The sequence below is a fragment of the Ochlerotatus camptorhynchus genome, unplaced genomic scaffold (genome assembly GCF_037179485.1).
Source record: "Ochlerotatus camptorhynchus isolate MF236.1 unplaced genomic scaffold, CSIRO-AGI_Acam_v1.1 ptg000006l, whole genome shotgun sequence".
Lineage (NCBI taxonomy): Eukaryota > Metazoa > Arthropoda > Insecta > Diptera > Culicidae > Ochlerotatus > Ochlerotatus camptorhynchus.
This window is the reverse complement of record NW_027040498.1, coordinates 3,014,180-3,033,971: the sequence shown is the minus strand read 5'-3', so window position 1 is coordinate 3,033,971 and position 19,792 is coordinate 3,014,180. Positions and strand designations below refer to the sequence as shown.

General features: G+C 38.4%; 1 protein-coding gene across 2 annotated transcripts in view; it reads right to left on the bottom strand.

The window, feature by feature from the left end:
• Nucleotides 1-19,549, bottom strand: part of LOC135696831 (WSCD family member AGAP003962) — a 120,553-nt gene extending 101,004 nt beyond the window's left edge. Inside the window, exon 1 of one of the 2 annotated variants that reach the window (XM_065216350.1) lies at nucleotides 19,018-19,549. The gene's annotated coding sequence lies outside the window, so the exon portion shown is untranslated. The remainder of the gene's footprint in view (nucleotides 1-19,017) is intronic. The other variant, XM_065216359.1, reaches the window with a different exon arrangement.
• Between the last annotated feature and the right edge of the window lie 243 nt (nucleotides 19,550-19,792).

Genomic DNA, 19,792 nt, shown 5'->3' with positions numbered 1-19,792 from the left:
GAACATCCTTAAAAGTGGTCAATTCATGAAACTGATCCTAGAGCTCCGTGTTTTTTTTTTCGAAACCGTTCATAGACGTTTTATTACAATTAATTCGGAGTTTTGACGGAGTTTTCGGTTTTGCGAAACCACTCATAAACGTTTTATCAGAATGAATTTGGAGTTGTGACCGAAATATGAACGCTTAGACGGAAAATGAAACCACTTTGGGACCACGAGATGGTTCACCAGGAAGATCCTAAACATCCATAAAAAAAATTCAGTTCTTGAAACTGAGCTTGGAGGTCCGTTTTTTTTCGAAACCACTCATTGGCGTCTTATTAGAATTAATTTGGAGTTATGACCAGAAAATAGACCCTGGGGACCAATGCACAATGGTCCCAAAGCCGTATTTATGAAGATAGTTGATTAGTTGTAGAACAATCAATTTGAACTAACTTTGCTGATGGCATCAAAAACGCTCTCACAGTTATTTCCACCAATAATGAAAAAACACAATCTTTTAAATGATATCAAAAGTTTAAAAATCGGTTTGCTCCATTTAGAGACATTGTTATTTTAATAGAACCATTTTTTTGAAGAAAATCTCCATTAATTTTGTAATAAAAAAAATAGCAGCCTGGTATAAGTCATCATCAGTTCTAAATGTAACCAAAACAAGGTTTTTACGAGAAATTAACTTATGAAAAGATATTCGAAGAAATCTGTTTTCATGGGCCATCCCAATTTGCTTGTTTCAAAAATTATAACTCATGAACCATAAGAGATAGAAATTTGGTGTCTTGAACAAAATTGCATTGGTCTATCTCAAATAATAAAAAAAAAATTGTTTTTTTCAAATCTCCAATTTTGTGGACCACCCTAATTTCAGTAACATAAAAAGATCGGCTCAACAAAATGAAAAAACTTTCCCGAAGACACTAAATACCCAAAACTGACGGTTTGGGCGCAAACAATATTGTCTTCCTAAATACGGCTTTGGGACCATTGTGCAGTGGATGGTCCTCCGAAAGATCCGACACATCCGTAAAAAGGCTCAATTCATGGAACTGATCCAAGAACTCCGTTTTTTTCGTAAACTCTCATAGACGTCTTATAATTATGAATTCGGAGTTATGATCGGAAAATAGACCCTGGAGATCATGAACGCTCCTCTGGAAAATAATAGACAACTCATCAGAATGAACTCGGAGTTGTGACTGGAAAATGGACCACAGAGTCCATTGGATGGTCCTCCGGAATATCCGGAACATCCGTTAAAGTGGATAGGTCAAGAAAACTGATCTAAGCACTCTGTGGTTTTTTAGAACTGCTCATAGACATATTTGTTTTATTTATTATCATGGATCATTTCTAGGTGGTATTTAAGTATTTAATAACTTCTAGACACTTTTAACGGAATTTTTTAACGTTATTCCTTGGATTTCATGGACTTATTTCCGCGGACTTCTTGGAGATGTTTCTTTGGCGTTACAAGTTAACGAGGGACTAGCTTCAATGTTTATATTTTTAATTCATCGCATCAAAATTTAATCAATAAGCCATTTGAAAACATCGTATGATTTTGAAAAAAAAACAACCGTGGAGCTCTAGGATCAGTTTCATGAATTAATCACTTTCAAGGACCTTCCGGATCTTTTAATGGACCATCCCGTGGTTCCCAGTATAAACTGTCTGGTCAAAACTCCGATTTGATTGTGATAAGATTTCAATGAGTGCTTTCTAAAAAATCGTGGAGCTCAAGGATCAATTTCATGAATTGAGCACTTTAAGGGATGCTACAGATCTTCCAGTGGACCATCCCGTAGTCTCCAGAGTCCATATTCTGAACTCAACTCCGAATTCATTCTGATAAGACGTTTATGACTGGTTTCGAAAAATCCGTGGAGCTCTAGGATCTGTTTCATGAATTGACCACTTTTACGGATGTTCCGGATATTTTAGTGGACCATTCCGTAGTCCCCAGGGTCAATTTTTCGGTCACAACTCCGAATTCATTCTGATAAGACGTTTATGAGTGGTTCAGAAAAATCCATAGAGCTCTAGAATCAGTTTCATGAATGGACCACTTTTAAGGATGTTCCGGATCTTCCGGTGGATCATCCTGTAGTTCCCAGAGTTCAAATTAAGGTCATAACTCCGAATACATTCTGATAAGACGTCTATAAGTGGTTTGAAATCCACGGAGCTTTAGGATCAGTTTCATGAATTGACCACTTTTTCTGATGTTCCGGATCTTCTGGTGAACCATCTCGTGGTCCGCAGGGTCCATTTTCCAGTCACAACTCCGAATTCATCTTGGTGAGACGTTTATGAGTGGTTTTGAAAAAAACCGCGGAGCTCTAGTATCTGTTTCATGAATTGACCACTTTTACGGATGTTCCGGATATTATAGTGGACCATTCCATAGTCCTCAGGGTCAATTTTTCGGTCACAACTCCGAATTCATTCTGACAAAACGTTTATGAGTGGTTTCGAAAAAACTGCGTAACTCTAGGATCAGCTTCAGGAATTGACCACTTTTACGGATACTCCGGATCTTCCACAGGACCAAAAGGTGGCCAACTTTCTGCTTAATAACTTCTCAGAAGACATCAGGAAGTTATCTCTTCAAATTGCCGTACAAACAGTGTTTGGTCCCAATTAGCTCTAATCCCATGTGCTGCGTGTATTCGTAAATGCCGGTTCCCATAGTGCGGTCCCTATTAACCGTACTATAGGAATCTTGACTGTATCTGCAAATATCTCTGAACATCTACACGGTTTCCTAAAGTATAAAAAATTATCTAGAACTTTTTTAGCTTCCCGGAAGCTTAAGGAAGTTCTCTAAAGATCTACTAATTTTTTCTGAAGTTATTCAAATATCTATAAAGATCAGCGAACTTCCCTGAAGTACTGTAAATTTTTCTTAAAATCCAAGAAAATCAATAAAATTCTGTAGATTTTTCAGTAGATCTTCTCTAAAGTTCTGTAAATTTATTCGTGGATTCTCTGACATCCATAAAGTTCCGCTGATTTATCTACAATTCTTTGAAATTCCTTAGAGCTCTAAAAGTTATCTGAACATATTTGAATTTCTCTGAAGTTGTGTAAATACTTCTAATGATCGACGAACTGTCCCGAAGTTCAGTAAGTTTTGCATTTTTTTTTTAAATTTACAAACTTCCTGAAGATCTACGGACTTCTCTGAAGTTCTTCAGATCTATCTATTTCCAACTTCCATGGAGTTCTGCAAAATCTTGAACATTCGTTCTTAGCTGAGATTTGTTTTTGGAATTGAAGTACTGTTCTGAAATTTTACGAATTTTTCTGAAGATCTTACATTTTTCTGAACCTGTGAAGCTTTCTGAACCACTGAATGTCTCTAAAGATTTGCAAAATTCCTTGCAGTTCTACAGATTTCTCTTAATATCTACTCTCCTGAAGTTCTGCAAATACCTTTAAAGTTCTGTAAAGCTGTCTGAAACTCCGTAGTTTTATCATAGAGGTAACTCTAAGACCAGAAGATCCCGAAGAAAAATGCTCAACTTTTTGGCTCAGCTCTGGTACTCTCTTCGGTCCCGAGCTAATCCATGCACCCCTCGAAACATAGGAAAATCCGTGAACCCCTCATTTTATCGGTCAAACTTTCATAGGGAATCAAAACAAACATAGTGTAGTACTAGAATTTCGACTAGAATGGGATACGTTAATCGGTTTTCTTGGGACCAATAGGCTAGTCAAGAAGTGAGCCAATTAAAAATCGCTAGTTCACTTCCAACACACCAGAACTTCGCGCAATCGAAAAATATTGGGCCATTTTCAAGTGGAACCTGAAGAAGATCAAAAAAAACCGTTGCTAACGAGAAGCAGCTTAAGGAAAACTGGCGTTCTGCGACGAACAAAGTGGACGAGGTTTACATAATCTGATGGCAGGAGTTAAACGAAAGGCCCGGCAATTCGGATTCGGTCTACCGGAAGCTTAGCTATATTTTTTTTCTGTATTTTATACTAATTGAACTGAGGAGGCAAAATAATTTTAATAAAACATTTAATCAATTTACACGCATTCTTGTTTGATCAAATTTTGATCGTAACACCCTTTAATTACAAAGCAGTTTAATTAAAAAAAATCCGAACATTAGGGAAGCTCCGACAAAATCTGGAATATTTTGAAAACCTCAGGGTAGCTTAAAGAACTTCTAAGCGGTTCCATCTGCTTCAGGAAAACTGCAGAAAGTTTTAAGAAGTTCTGAGAACTTGTAACTAGTACGCTTTCCATTTATGTAGTTCGTTATTTATTTGTACAGAATTCATAATCACCTCATTTTATCAAATGGCATGAAGTTTCGTTTTTCACTGTTGCGACAGATTTTCTCGGAGTTCTTTTAGCAATAAACCACTCAGCAATAAGTGTGTATCAGCTTCAAGCTAGAAATTAGTTATATTTTAGGATAGGTTTTCTAATAAATTTTAGGCGTTCTACTTACAATTCAGTCTCCGTTTATGGTTTTTTTTAACTAGTCACAACATCTCTCTGAGATGATCACGTTGGTCATGACGAGAGGAGCAACGCAATAGATGGGTAAAGAAGAATTGCATTATAACACACCATCGACTGGAAATGCTCTCGCAACGTGGGGCTTTAGGTAGTGATGAAAACGTCGCTAGAACTATTCCATAGCCGCAGTCAGTTTATGAGCAAAAGAGGGACGCACATTTTTTGCCTGTAGACTTGGAGACATACTTCAAGTCTCCGCGTACATCGTACGGGTTAGGCAAAAGATGTGCGTCTAACTTTAAAAACTGTCGCATTAATGGCCCTTCGCTCATTTTCAATTTCTATTCAATTTTCATACTGACGTAATCTAACGGAACTATCCACCTACCCTCTTCTAAAGATCATTCTCTAGCTAATAAATTATCACACTTAAGCTTCATGTTAGCATTTACAACCAACTCAGAGTACTTTTAATTATAATATCGATCCTCATAAATTCAAATTATTTCACTGTAATTTTACGATATAAATCCAAAGTTTTTCAAACAACACTATCATTAGTCATCCAATCAGTTTTGTTTATGTTCTCCTTAATCTCGTATCGCATATCAATGATTCTCATTGTCCCTCTCTCTATATTCCTCATCTCATCGCATTTGCTTCCCGCATCGACCGTTTGATGTGATGTGGCGTGTTAGCTACCATTACTGGTGATGATGATGATGATGGTCCCACCTCTTACCCCTACAAAGGTTTGAGCTGGACGAGTTATCTTTAAGATAATTAAATATAAACATTTTAACCAGGTTTGCAAACAAAATCGAGCTGGTTACAATTACAGATATAAATGTCCTGTTAAATATGCTATAGGCATCAACCAAAAACATTCAAAGGTGTAACTAGTTATCAAAAGTCCAAGTATAGTCCTCGACAATACTTCCATTTACACGTGACCTGGGATTTACACGTTTAAGCTTCCGCAGTGCCAGGACTATATCCAAGGAAACGACTTCCAGCCAACCCTTTACTAATTCAAGGCTTTTGCCACAATTTCCACGTATTAGTCATTTATACCTGTATTCCGCGCGCGAGGCTCAAACCATCGTAGACTACTCAAAGCTATTTTTACTATTACTACTACAAAATCAAAAAACTAAAAATGCATCATCACCATCGAGGCAAACAATGTAGTTTTTTGTATATGCTACACCAATTACTAAAATGTCTATATGACAGTCTCCATACAAAATAATCCGTTAGAGATAACTTTGTCAAGATACATGATTTATCCATTCATAAAAATTTAACTGCTCAATAAACAGCTTTTACATGTGAAATGCAGCGTCTCTTGAATTCTGTAAGTGTAGTTGCACGCTTGATGTGTCTAGGCATCGAATTGAAAACATTTATACCTTTGAAAAATAATGAATTTTGTGAAGCATTATTCAAAAGATGTGGTGTTCTTACTTCATCCGCGTTTCTAGTGTTATATCTATGAAAATCACTTCCTCTTTCAATCCGATCACACAAATATCGAGGCAGCAAACCGTTAACTACTTTAAAAATGAACACCATAGTCAAAAACACAATTCTTTGCTTCACTGACAGCCATTGCAAAGCGTCCAGCATAAAAGTTGAGGAAGTGAATCTATTACATCTTAAAATCAAACGCATTACTTTATTCTGCAAACGCTGTAATCTCGATATTTGTGTTTCATTGGCCAAAAATAAAATGGAAGGGCAAAAGTCTAGATGATGGGAGATGATTGATTTGTATAACTGTATTTTACTACCAATAGTTAAATCGTTTTTCAAGCGACATAGGATTCCATACTTCTTGGCAATTTTCTTGATGACATTGTCAATATGAGAATTGAACTTGAGTTTGTCATCAATAATCACGCCAAGATATTTAATTTCCTGAACGCGATCAAGTGTCTCATCATCAATAACAACAGAGACATCAACATCTACACGATTCCGCGAAATTACCATGAATTTAGTTTTACTTATATTCAATTTCAATTGTTTATACTTCAACCATCTACTTAGAGAACGCAAATCTTCATTCAAGTGTGAAACGGCTTCTTGTAAATCTTTAGCTGCAATGAATAACACAGTATCGTCAGCAAAAAGATTAATATCACAAAACCGTAAAACTCGTCGCATGTCATTAATATACATAATAAATAAAAGGGGCCCTAATACACTTCCCTGAGGCACTCCAAGGTCATTGTCAACGGGACAAGATACAAAATCATTAAAAACAGTCCTTTGTGTTCTGTCAGATAAATAGCTTTCAAACCATTTGTATGCAGAACCCGAAATTCCAAAGCGCTTGATTGTTCTCAACAATAAGGGCCTAGAAATTGTCTCAAAAGCGCGTTTTAGATCCAAAAACACAGCAACAATCGTATCTTTATGCTCCAAATTTTCTTTCCATTTAGCTAACACTAAGTTTAACGCGGTTTCACAAGAATGGCCTTCCCGGTATCCCGATTGTTCCGGTATCAACAAACAGTTACTATTTAAATATTCTAACAGCTGGCCTTTTACAACAAGTTCCAAAATTTTCTCTAATGTGTGCAACATGTTGATGGGACGAAACTCTTCGGCTTTAATCGTCCCAGCAACTTTTTGTATAGGAACAACTAAAGATTCTTTCCAAATATGCGGCACGTGCCCAGATTGCAATGATTGATTAATAAGATCCCGCAGAGTGTGTCGAATGACATGAAAGCAATCTTGAATAACTCTAGCATTAACATTATCTACTCCAGCCGTTTTTCCTAATGAAAAGCAAATATTTTTAAGTTCATCTAATGTAATTGGGTGAAAACCATTAAATCTACAATTACTATTAATCGGCTGTTTTATTTCGTCCGGTTCATTGATCAGTTCAATAGATTGATTGATCAGTGAAACGCTCTCGACGAAATAGTCATTAAACTTAGAAGCAATTACTTGTTCTGACTGTTCTAATATGCCATCAAAAGTTATGGTCCGCGATTTACAATTACTAGGCTTCATCAAAGATTTCAAAATTTTCCATAACTCTTTGCTGTTGTTTTGATGCTGATCAATTTTCCTCTGAATATATTCACATCGAGTTTTCTTAATCGATTGTGAATATTTATTACGCACGACCGTGTACCTATTCCAATGATTATCACTATTAGATCTACAAAACTTTTTGTACCATTTGTCCCTCTTACGTTTAAGACGCAAAAGATCCAAATTGTACCAGCTGTTCGAGTTTTTCAAAGAAACAAACTTTTGTTCAACTAATTTATTGGTACAAGTTTTCAAAACGTTAGTAAGAACAGCTGCATCTTCATCTAAAGTTCCGGTAACTAATGGAAAATCCACACTTCTCTCAACAAGATTCGAAACAGCTTGCTTCGAATATTTCCTCCAGCACTTCAATTTTACAAAATTATCGTTATCGTTAACACTGTCTAAGAAATTAATTACTAAAGTTTCATGATCGGTTATTTTCAAATCAGCTTGAGTAACTGAACTGACAGAATCAAAATTAGAATAAACATGGTCAATCAAAGTTCTACTGTGCCGGGAAATACGCGTACATTCACTTACTAATTGTTTTAAATTAAAGAAATCAGCTAATTGCTTCAGATGGATCGAATTGCTAGTATCATGCCAATTAATGTTAAAATCACCCGCAAGTATATTTAATTTACTAGAATCTAAAAATGTCTCGAACCAGTTCTCTAAAATTTCAATAAAACGCTGATTACTTGAACTGGGAGAATGATACAAAACACCATAATTACCCATCTTCATGCCACGTTCAACTGTAATGCCTAAGAACCAATTGCCATCAATAACTTCGTTTTGGCGAATATTGAATTGAACTGATTCTTTGACATAAATAGCAACACCGCCAGTGTGCCTCGAATGTGACAAACAAGCAGCAGCTTTATATCCCGGAATGCTATACTGATCAAAAGATTCAATTTCTACAATATGTGTTTCTGCTAACAAAACCAAAAGTGGACGATTTTCTTCTACAATCTGACGTAGTGTTACGTAGTTTGTAGATAACCCCGCAATATTCAAATATAAAATCTCTAATTTACTCACATTACTACTGGAACTTGGTTGCTATTTATTGAAATGTAAGCTGCTTTTTTTCTGATCATATAGTTTTTTATACACAAAACAATTAGAACTAAATGCTGCGTGGTTGACGTCCAGATTTAATTTACGCTCCTTATTAGTTTTTAAACAATTAACGCATTTCAATACAGTTGACGTACACTTAGAGGTGCTATGTTGTTTGCTGCATCTAGAGCATCGTTCGCAATTTTTGCAATCCGTGCTTTTGTGCCCAAATTCTCCACATCTGAAGCATCGCAAAACATTAATCGCGGGAACTATCGAGCACCGATCAAACCCTACATTTACTTTTTTCGCACATAACAAACATTTATACGTCTCGATATCGACTTCAATCACAACACTAAACTTGTTGTAAGTGAAGCGTGGATTTTCAAACATGTTAACTACTTTTACATCATTAATTGCGATGTCTTCATTTTGACTTTTTAAGAAGTCAATGAAGACATCGGAGGAATACTGATCGCTCATGCCCACCACTTTTAACATTGGCACCGATGTGGGAACAACAGCGTTGTAGTTTTCACCCAAATTGCTTTCAATGCCCTTTTTCACCTCATTTATATTGTATCCTGTTGCACACTCAACAATAATGGAGCCATCTTTCCCGTTTCTAAAGTTACTGATTTTGTGTGTTTTTGGATCCAGGTTTGTTTTCAAAAACTTGCGAGTTTCCTCGCAGTCTTGTTTGGACTCTTTAGGTTTAATCACAATGACCGGGCGAGCCTTACGGTTGTTCAGTTTTTTACTTTCAAACTTACTTTTATCATTTTCAACTTTATTTTTACTGATATCCTTACTTTTACTGTCCCCTTGTCCGTTTTTCAAAGCATCAGCGAAACTACATTTAACTTTATCATTAGTAGAATTCTCTTCGTCATGACTATTACTATTACCATCGGGGATTTGACCCGCTTCAGAGGGAATCGGCCCAGATCCACTGCTATTATTCATTGCAACTAAATTTTTGTCCGCAATAATTCTCGAAAATGAACTAGTCATATTTTCCAATTTTTCATTTAATAATATTTCAAGTCCGCCAACGGCTTCCTTCAGGGTACCATTTACATTTAAACGGATAGCTTCCATACCGGTCTTCAACGCGTTATCAATTTGAGCAGCAATCTGATCTCGCATGTTTGTGATCGAGGCCGAAATAGAAGATATTCTTTTCACTTCTTCCTCAATATTTCTAACATGCGAGATCGAATCACTCGGCTCGTCACAACTAGACAGACAATCGTCACACTTGTATAGGAGATTAACATTCTCCATGACAACCTTTGCCGTACTCCTAGTAAGTGTAGTGCATCTCATGTGGAACACACGAGAACACTTACCACTACAGGTTAACGGCAGATCGCTTGCCATTACCCCCGACTCGCATTTTGGACATTCCATTTCTACCTAAACACAGTCAACAGACGCTGCATGCAACAATACACAGGGTACAGAAGAGACAATTAAATATCGATTTCACCGCCGCAGCTACTATAGGAAAGCAATTGCTTCCTTTCAGTGCGCCGGGGGGATCGAAGAATAGCAAAAAAAAAAAAAAAAAAAAAAAAAAAAAAAAAAAAAAAAAAAAAAAAAAAAAAAAAAAAAAAATTTTACGAGAACGGCTACTTTTGTAACCTGTTCTCCTACTTATCCTGTTATCAAATACAATTGGGCACGCGTTGTAATTAATCAATCGCGGCACACCAGTCCGCATCGTGCTCTCTTGCCGTGCGGATCTATTTGCTTTTTGCTGAAGGAAGTGTTACTACTACCTAAAGCTACAACAAATTTAAACAGCACTTTTCAGTGCTCAACCTGTAAAAATTTTCTACCTTGTTCAACTCTTATTCCTCTTCGATCCTTGTTTGGACCCTACCCGAGGTAATCCTTCTTGGATATCGATTTGGAAAATTCCTCTTCGATCCTTCAGATTCTTATAGTAATCTGCTTGGAAGTCGATTTGGATAAAAAATTTACTGCCGCCATGGCGCCTAAACGCAAAAGAAAGGGGCAAACTCTTGACCCCCCTTCTGATGAAATTAATTTGAGTAATCAATTTGATTTGCTCACGGATGATGAGAATGATCCATCATCCAAGAAAAATTCTAGTAAACTTTCCCGGCTTAATGCCAAGAAGGAAAAGATTCCCCCTATTGTGATAACCACTACCGATTTCCATGCTCTTCGCATGGAACTTTTGAATTTCGTGAAAGTTAAGTTTTCACTACAAATTGGACGTCGGGGTGAATGCCGTGTATTGGCTGAAACCTTGGACGGATTTAAATGTCTTCTCAAGTATCTTACTGAGAAGAAGCACAAATTTTTTACTTACGACACCAAAACTGAACGTGTGTTCAAGGTTGTCATGAAAGGACTGCCCAGTGGTGAATCCCTGGATCAGATCAAAGATGAACTGGCAAAATTACTTGGAGTTGTGCCACTCCAAGTAATCAAAATGAAAATGAAATCCCGTCCTGGCGATTCACGCAACGGGATTTCTAATGATTTTTATTTAGTTCACTTCAAGTCTAGTGAACTGAACAACCTTAAGGCCTTAGAAAAAGCTAGCCTTATGCTCCATGTCCGAGTGAAGTGGGAACACTTCAGGAAGACTGGAGGAAATTTCCAAAACCTCACCCAGTGCCGTAAGTGCCAGGGATGGGGTCACGGAACTAAAAATTGCTACATGCCAGCTAAATGCATGAATTGTGGTGATTCCTCTCACGCAAAGGACGACTGTCCTGTGAAGGAAGATCCTAAGAAATTTAAATGTTCAAATTGTGGTGAAAACCACAAATCCAATTTTTGGGAATGTAAGACTCGCAAAGCGATCCTACAATCTCGTTCTAACCGTCAGGTAGGAAACGCTCCACGTTTCCGAACAGGTACAAATTCCTCTGCTGTTAACAACGGTCAGCGAGGAACAAATTCTACATTCGTACCCGTAGGTACAAATATCTCCCCTGCTTCAAATGTTTCATCTGTACCTACTCCCCTCGCTGCTAACAATGTTCAGCGAGTTAATGGAGCTACCTATGCTGCTATTGCAGCGGGTAGAAATCAAAATACTAACCAACGTTCTAACGGAAATTTTGACAATTTTGACTTAGGAAGCATTACTGCCCCCAAAATGGAATTTTTACAGAATTCATTAATTGACATGATTTCTGATATGCTTAAATCTAACTCCATGTTTGATGCTATTCAAACTGGAGTAAAATTTGCAAATAATATTGTCATGACTTTAAAATTCAGTAATGGATTTTAAAGCATTAAATATTGTAAATTGGAATGCTCGATCTCTTAAAGATAATGAAGACGAGCTATTTAACTTTTTGAGAGTTCATAACGTGCATATTGCCGTTATAACTGAAACGTTCCTTAAACCTGCCCATAAGGTTAAGAAGGACGCAAATTACTTGATTTATAGAAATGATCGTCTTGATGGACCCTGTGGTGGCGTTGCCATCATTATTCATAGACGAATCAAACATAAAATTCTTTCTTCATTTGAAACCAAAGTTTTTGAAACTTTGGGAGTTTCTGTTGAAACAAAATTTGGACAACTTACGTTTATAGCTGCCTATTTGCCATTCCAATGCGTAGGCCAGCAAAAGAATTTTCTCAAGGGTGACCTCCAGAAACTTACCCGTCATAGGTCTAAATTCTTCATTATTGGTGATTTTAATGCAAAACACCGCTCATGGAATAATGCTCAAAGCAATTCCAATGGTAATATTCTGTTTGATGATTGTTCTGCAGGTTATTACACTATTCAATATCCAAACAGCCCAACATGCTTTTCTTCTGCAAGAAATCCCTCCACTATTGATTTGGTCTTAACTGATTCATGTCAACTTTGTAGCCAATTGGTTACCCATGCTGACTTCGGTTCTGATCACCTTCCAGTAACTTTTGAAATATCCCAAGAAATAATTTGTAATCCCAACAGCTCTACTTTCAATTACCATAGAGCTGATTGGGAGCAGTATCGAACATTTATGGAATATAACTTCGATCCAAACATTCCTTTGCAAACCAAAGATGAAATTAATTATGCTCTTGAATCTCTGACTACTTCTATAGTTGAAGCAAGAGCTGCCTCAGTACCAAAATGCGAGGTTAAATTCGATTCAATTATAATAGACGATGATCTTCAGCTCTTGATCCGTCTTAAAAATGTCCGCAGGAGACAATATCAAAGAACACGCGATCCTGCCATGAAAGTTATCTGGCGGGATTTGCAAAAACAAATTAAAAAGCGATTCTCGACCCTGAGGAACAAAACTTTTGAAAATAATATTTCTAAATTAGACCCGAGTTCCAAACCCTTTTGGAAACTCACAAAAATTCTGAAAAAACCTCAAAAGCCTATTCCAGCGCTTAAAGAAGGTGGTAAAATTTTGATCACAAATTTGGAAAAAGCTCAGAAACTTGCTAAGCAATTCGAGAGTTCCCATAATTTCAGTTTGGGTCTTACTAGTCCTATTGAGAATCAGGTTGCTCGGGATTTTCTGAATATTTTCTCTCGGGAAAATATTTTTGATGATTCCTGGGGGACTGATTTGGACGAAGTAAGGTCTATAACTAAAAATTTTCAAAATATGAAAGCTCCAGGTGATGATGGAATTTTCTATATCCTCATCAAAAAACTCCCAGAGAGTACCTTGTCTTTCTTGGTAAAATTATTTAACAGATGTTTCCATTTGGCATACTTTCCTGATAAATGGAAAAATGCAAAAGTTGTTCCAATTTTGAAGCCGGATAAAAATCCAGCTGAAGCTTCTAGCTACCGTCCAATAAGTTTGCTTTCTTCAATAAGTAAACTTTTTGAAAAGATAATTTTGAATAGAATGATGCTTCACATCAATACGAACTCAATTTTTGCAGATGAGCAGTTTGGATTTCGCCATGGGCATTCAACTACTCATCAACTCTTAAGAGTTAACAATTTAATTCGTTCAAACAAATCTGAAGGCCACTCAACTGGAGTTGCTCTTCTAGACATAGAAAAAGCATTCGACAGTGTTTGGCATGAAGGTTTGATTGCTAAATTGAAAAAGTTTAATTTTCCACTTTATATTATGAAATTAGTTCAAAATTATTTAACTGACAGAACTCTTCAAGTAAATTATCAAAATTCCAAATCTAATCGACTACCTGTTAGGGCAGGAGTTCCTCAGGGTAGCATTCTTGGGCCTATATTGTATAACATTTTCACTTCGGACCTCCCTGATTTGCCTCAGGGTTGCCACAAATCTTTGTTCGCTGATGACACAGGCATTTCCGCTAAAGGAAGAAGTCTTCGTGTTATTTGCAGCAGACTGCAGAAAAGTTTAGATATTTTCTCTTCTTATTTACAAAAATGGAAGATTTCTCCCAACGCTTCCAAAACTCAACTTATAATATTTCCACATAAGCCTAGAGCTTCGTTTTTGAAACCTAGTAGTAGTCACATAGTCACTATGAACGGAGTTCCAATTTCCTGGTCAAACCAAGTGAAATATCTTGGATTAATACTTGACCAAAAATTAACTTTTAAAGATCACATTGAGGGCATTCAAGCCAAATGTAACAAATATATAAAATGTTTGTATCCTCTTATAAACAGGAAATCCAAACTTTGCCTGACGAATAAACTTCTAATATTTAAACAAGTTTTTAGACCGGCCATGCTTTACGCTGTGCCAATATGGTCTAGTTGCTGCACTACCAGGAAAAAAGCACTTCAAAGGATTCAGAACAAAATTCTCAAAATGATTTTGAAGTTGCCTCCCTGGTACAGTACTACCGAGGTACATAGAATTTCGAATGTTGAGACTTTAGCACAAATGTCCAACAAAATAATTAATAATTTCAGGCAAAAATCGTTGCAATCCTCAATTGCAACGATTAATTCCCTTTATACTTAGATAAGATTTAGTTTTAGTTTTTAGTTTTAAGATATAATTGTTATACTGACATGCAGGTTAAAAAACCTGTTTAAAATACTGAATTGCCAAGACATGAACAATGTAAAAACACTTAGATATATATCATAACAATTAAGGCTGGTACGTTACTGCAGTAACTGGAGCACCTAGGTTAAAATGAAATGTAATTTATTTTGAATTTGGAACAAATAAAGAGTTAAAAAAAAAAAAAAAAAAAAAAAAAAAAAAAAAATCGCGGCACACAACACAATTTCACACGTAATTAAAAATATTTTTTTCACTGCACAACAAATTGAACTACACTGTTTGCCATCACACAGAGCAATGAACCGGTAACCGGTACAAGGGGCTGTTGTGGCGAACATCCTCCCCCGCGTGTCGCCATAGCTTCCGGTTTGGCGTCAACAGAATTCTCCACGTACAGCACAGCCAGTTTCGCTGCAGGTCTTTTCAGAATCCCTCTTGATGTCAATACTTCTGCCCGGCGAACCACTCCATCTTTGCCTGGGATCACCCGAACTACTCGTCCTCTCATCCAACGGTTCCTTCCCGAAACCACTTTGTTCGCAGAGTGATGGTTGGCAGGTACTCCACTATCCAACGACGCCAAAAGTTATCCAGCGTATGTTGCACCAGATTCCAGCTATTCCGCAAGGCCATTCCATCGTCCGTCGGGGTTTTCTCAGGTTCACGAACTCCGTTGGAGCTTAACATCAAAAAATGATTTAGGGTCAAGGATTCGTGATCAGCCGTTTCCAAGGGGATGTAGGTAAGCGGTCACGAGTTCACCATACTCTTCGCTTCTGCTAACACGGTTGCTAGTGACTCCTAGCGCAGATTTTACGGCAAAACCATCCTTTACCAGTAACCACCCAGATCCCGATTCGCTCCGACGAAGTTAGTTCCGTTGTCGAAGTAGATTTCTTGGGGAGAGCCGCGCCGGGCAATGAATCTTCTTATCGCTTTTTTACAGTGATCCGTGGATAGACTGGCGACAACCTCGAGATGAATAGCCCGAATGGTGAGACATGTAAATAGGCAAACCCATCGCTTCACTGCACTCCGTCCAATCCTGATTAAATATGGGCCGAAAATGTCCACTCCACGTAGGTGAAGGGGCGTACGAATGGTTCTAATCGTACCGCCGGTAGCGGTCCCATTTTCGGAATGACAGGCATCGCTTTGTACACGTGGCACCACATGCAACGTTTCCTGATTAGTCGCAGCTGAACCCTCAATTTCGGAACATGGAACTTTTGGCGCACCTCGTTGACTACCGTTTCATCATTTGCGTGTCGATATTTGCGATGGCAATAGTCTAACCACAAATCCGTAATGCGATGGTTCCTGGGTAGAATTATAGGAAACTTCGCAGAACTCCGAACTCCTCTGGTATTTCCCCCACTTGGTTGCTTCGTCTGCTACGTTGACCTTGGTTGAAATCCATCTCATCGACGCTCGATAAACTGAGTATTTCGTCGACTCTGAAGGCCACGAATTGCTATACCGGCAAGACGAAGAAGATGCAAAAAGTGTACACAGATTGCGAAGTAGCCAGGGGTGATTGGGTGAAACAGACTAAGGCAGAGTTCCGGTAAATCGTCGTTAGACAGACGCCTGTGCCAACATCTGTAGATGACAATCAACGTCAAAAGGCATCCGGCGTTGCGCAGGGAGTGCACTGCTTATCGACACCGAATAAGGTTTCGGAATCTGCTCTTCCTAAAACGTTTGGCGATGAATTAGAGGTGGAATCAATCCCAAGAACTGAAAGAAGCGTCACGATTGGCGAGGATTCGGAGGATTCTATCGAAGGTGCTCTTGGATTGGCCGTGGCAAACCTTGATAGAAAAGATCGAACCAATATGCCATTCGTCGATCTGAAGCCCTTCATCGAACTTCTCGAAGAAAATGACAGTATAGCGGCTATTTACTTCGAAGACCGGCGCAGTTCCGAAAGCGAAACGTATTGGCATACCATCATACGAAAAATTGAGCTCCGAAACCGGGAAACTTCGAAACCAGCATGCAGTCTAGTTGCTACGAAGCGTGGAGTATATCCAAGAGCTGAAGACGAAGTACGAGTTGGAGATGGAGGCAAGAGGTAAGCGAGAGCTGGAGCTGGTTAACCGGATAAAGGTTTGGCAAGCGCAGTTCGACGAGGAAACGAAGCAGATGCAGGGATCGGAAGAAGGTCAGCGTACTCAGCTCGAAAGTCGCGGTCGTCAGCTATCGGCGCTTCAGGACACCATCAAATACTTGGAAAACCAACACGTTGAAGAACTGCAACGGATTCGTCAATCGGAAGCGGATTTGCGGATTAAACTCGAGCATCGGAATCGGGAACAGGCAGCAATTGATCATTTTGTCAAGCTTCTGCATTCATGTTCCATCAGATGTCACAGCTGTTGTTTGCGGTGACATCTATCGGAAACTAGACACAATCTGTTTTCCTATAATTGTTCACAGAGGACACTGCAGTGCAAAACATGTCTGGTACCTCTATGCATGCATTTAGATTATTATTCGAAGTCCCTCCTTTTTTACACATTCTGCACACAAAATAGCTCACCCCTCACAGAATTTCCCGCCGAATTTTATGTAAGGGGCCGGGCATAAAGTATCTTTTGCGCAGAATATGTAAAAAAGGAGGGATTTCAAATGTTAAAGTAAATGCATATATAGAGGCACCAGACAAGTTTTGTAGTGTCAGGTACTATATTTTATAATCTGTGAAAGAGAAATCACAAATCGAGTGTCAACAAAATACATGGCATGTTGAGAGATTGAGGTTGTGAGAGCAAATTTTCTCTCCTAAATTTGAATTTTTGGCTCTCTGGGAACTGGTAGTAAAGCAGGTAAAACTGTATGGGGAAAAATCATTTTTATTTAATTGTAGCTTGTTTAACAATAATTTCCGGGAAAAAACTGAACGACAAAGTCCCTGATTATTTTCTTTAGGTTGTCGTTCACTTTTTTTTACCTGTATATGCACCGAAAGCGAATTATTCCCACTTCTCTCAATTTCTATATCGGGAACAGCGCCATCTCTGTAGAAAATGGTCGAACAAAATGATTAATTCAGAGGCATAATGCAGAGCTAGAGAGTGAGATCCAGCGTCTGCGGGCTACGGAACAACAGTTGCAGTCCCAACTTGTAGTCACTTGTCAACGGGAGGAAAAAGCGATTCGTCTGCGAAGTAAAGCGGAGAAGGACTACTGGGCGTTACGTGACGAAGTTCAGCAGTTGGAAGATGTCGCTCAATCACGTAACGAAGGTCAATCGTCGGTAAGTGGCAACAATAGTCCATCATTAGCTTACCCAAACATAAGTTGTGGAATACCTAGGGTAGATAGTTCAGGGAACAGCATCATACTCCATAAATGTGTTAACCGCCAAGGAAACTCCACTTATGTAGAGTTACACTTGTCATACAAAAATCAATAAGTTCCCAGTACCGTTCTCTCTTATACAAGAGTAACCGAAATTAGAGTCGAGCAAGATAGTATATTGAAATTGCATGATCAGACATTGTGCATTGAATGTTTTTCAGAGGTAATTTGACGTACTTCCGGCCACGATGACCATTGAAGTCACACCTATCTGAGGATTTCTGGAAATTCTACTCGTTCACTTTGACTTGAACCGTGGAAAAGGCGGAAGTGCGAGTATTTTGTACTTAAGTGTACTTAGTGTCGCGGTGTGTTTGTCGTGTATGTCCGTGAAGACTGAGTTTAATGTTGCATTTCTCGTTCCTCTAAAAATCTCTTAAATAAAGCTTTAAAAAAATCTCGTTCCTCTCCGTTAGCCAGTCAGGGGTGGGTGGTATAGCTAGGGATAAATTGATAAATTGGAACAAATTGCTTACTAGATTACACCTCCCCTCAATCTGATAATCCTATAGATATCCTGTTCCTAAAAAAATAGACCGCCTGTTTTAGGTGCCAAAATTATGAATAAGTTTTTAAATTTGAGGTATGATCCGTATACTGATTCAGCATCCAAAATCAAATTATAAAATTTTGTGGAAATCATTGCCTATTGAATGCTTCGCATTACTCAATTGAACACATGTCACTACGCTTTATGTGGGAGTTGTTATAATCCTGACGATCAATTAAGCATTAGCATAAGAATTTTGAAATTAAAACAGTTATACACGGAAACAGATGGCAGAATTTATAAATTTTATCTGCAAGCTCGTATCAGCAGGAAACCTAAATGTACATCCATTTCAACATACCATTTCCGTCACTTATGCAAACACGCCTCTGTAACCCTCACACTCCCGGTTCGACACCCAAAAAACAAAGACCAAAATCAGCAAAGCACTCCCATCTATCATAGGCATTAGGCAACGCAGCCAAGTTCGCCTTTCTTGAAAATCCAGCCATCGCCAATCGGCTGGTAATTTATTCTCATCTCACATCGTCGTTTCCAAAAAAAAATCATTCATGTGTTACCTGACGCGGTAGGTGTTGTTCTTTTACGCACCTGGCCGAATTCGCGGAACTCCGGAACCACCAATTACACACACACAGCTATCAATCCAGACAAAGCGACGCTTGCTACACGTATTTACGGGAAATTAATTACACTACAATAGATCACAATTACTACTGGGGCGTCCACCGCTACCCCCCACTGATGCTTGACCGTGACAAAATTAACACTCTCCTCCAACTGCTATCCCTTTTTTCATTTGTTCTTTTCCCGCACCGACCACTGATCGAAAAGAAAAATCTTACGAAACACACCACACACTGACTGGAAAATATAATGCCTATGACGAGCAGAAAACTCAACTCTGTGTGACCGCCCGACACACACGACGCAGAGAGACGAGATATGGCTTAAAGGAACTTCTTTTTGCCACTTTTTTTTTTCGCGTTCTTCAATGGCTGTTGTGCGGTCTGCTCTCAGTAGTGTGAAACGAATTTTCCTCGACGCGCGCGCGACGCCAAACGCTTTGTGCTGTAGTTTTTCCGCGTGTTGCCACCGAGACCGGAGAGAGAAGACTAAACATACAGTCGGTTTGCGAAATTCTGCCTCGTCCATGGCAGGGAAGTCCTTCGTTCGCTCTATACCTACCTACATACCGACAACACAACATGCTACACAAATCCCATAACAAAAACAGTACCAAGGGTGAAGCGGTTTATGTGTTTTTATGCGAGAGTTTTCCTCTCTCTCTCTCTTTGAGTCTAATGCTTTGCTCTCATACCTGGCTGGCAGTGA